The sequence below is a fragment of the Lontra canadensis genome, unplaced genomic scaffold (genome assembly GCF_010015895.1).
Source record: "Lontra canadensis isolate GAN:19392208 unplaced genomic scaffold, GSC_riverotter_1.0 scaffold173, whole genome shotgun sequence".
In the NCBI taxonomy this organism is placed as follows: Eukaryota; Metazoa; Chordata; class Mammalia; order Carnivora; family Mustelidae; genus Lontra; species Lontra canadensis.
Window position 1 is genome coordinate 998943 of NW_022631167.1, and position 1028 is coordinate 999970.

The 1028-nt window shown below is 42.4% G+C and overlaps 1 pseudogene; it reads right to left on the bottom strand.

Moving 5' to 3' along the window:
• Positions 1–253: 253 nt before the first annotated feature.
• LOC116860264 lies at positions 254–646 on the bottom strand (annotated as a pseudogene).
• Between the last annotated feature and the right edge of the window lie 382 nt (positions 647–1028).

The following is a 1028-nucleotide window of genomic DNA, read 5'->3' on the forward strand; positions in this document are numbered from 1 at the left end:
TACGAACAATGGAGAGATCACTTCTAGCTTGTTTCACTAAGCACCTGTTACTGTAGGTCTTTATTAAAGCAACTGAACCGTATCCCAACTAGCGCAGATTTTCGTTCCAACATTGTTTATAGGTTGTTTTATTTTTATTTTATTTATTTGTTTATTGTTCTTAGTTTATTAATCCTCTCATGAAAAATCTACACAATCACCACAGATAAAGTCCGGGCGGAATCTTGACTCCTTCTGGCCACCGATCTCCAGCTCACTTGTCGCCAGCGCCAGCAGGGGCTTTTGCCGTCCCCCTGACTGCCATCACCCTGTCCTTGCGTTCCTTTTGCCGTTTCCCTGAGGTGTTTTTCTTCACATGCAGGCCATGTCTTGCAAGTCTATGTTTGGGCTCATTTTTGTATGCATAATCCAAGGAATCATAAATCGTGCCAAAGCCAATTGTCTTGCCACCACCAAAATGGGTTCTGAATCCAGACACTAAAATGACATCTGGTATGGTCTTGCATATTTTGCCTAGTTTTCCCCAAATTCCTGTCTTAGGTACTGCTCCCTTTCCAGGGTGAAGAACAGCAATGAGCGTTTGTTTCCACAGAAGTAGTCGGTTGGTCATGAACTTCCTGGTTCAGATAGTTATGGTGTCGTTCATGATGACGGCTTCAAGCTTCAAGTGGCCAGGGAGGAAAAGCTATATTTTTCTTTTTTTCAGATTTTTTGTTTTTTTTTAAGTAATCTCTACACCCAATATGAGGCTCGAGCTTACAACTCTGAGATCAAGAGTCCCATGCTCTTCTGACTGAGCCAGTCAAGAGCCCCAGGTTGTTTTGTTTTTAATGCAAACACCACAGTGTCCATCCAAGAAGCCATGCTGACTTCTATTAAGTACATGATAACATTAATATGAAAAGGGCAAGTGACCAGGACAGTGAAGAAGATACTGTGGTCTACTGAGTTTCCTGGGACAAGTCATTGCCTTCCTTCCATGTAAAGTCTACAGAGGATACATTCAAACTTGCCTTGGATGGAGTGGT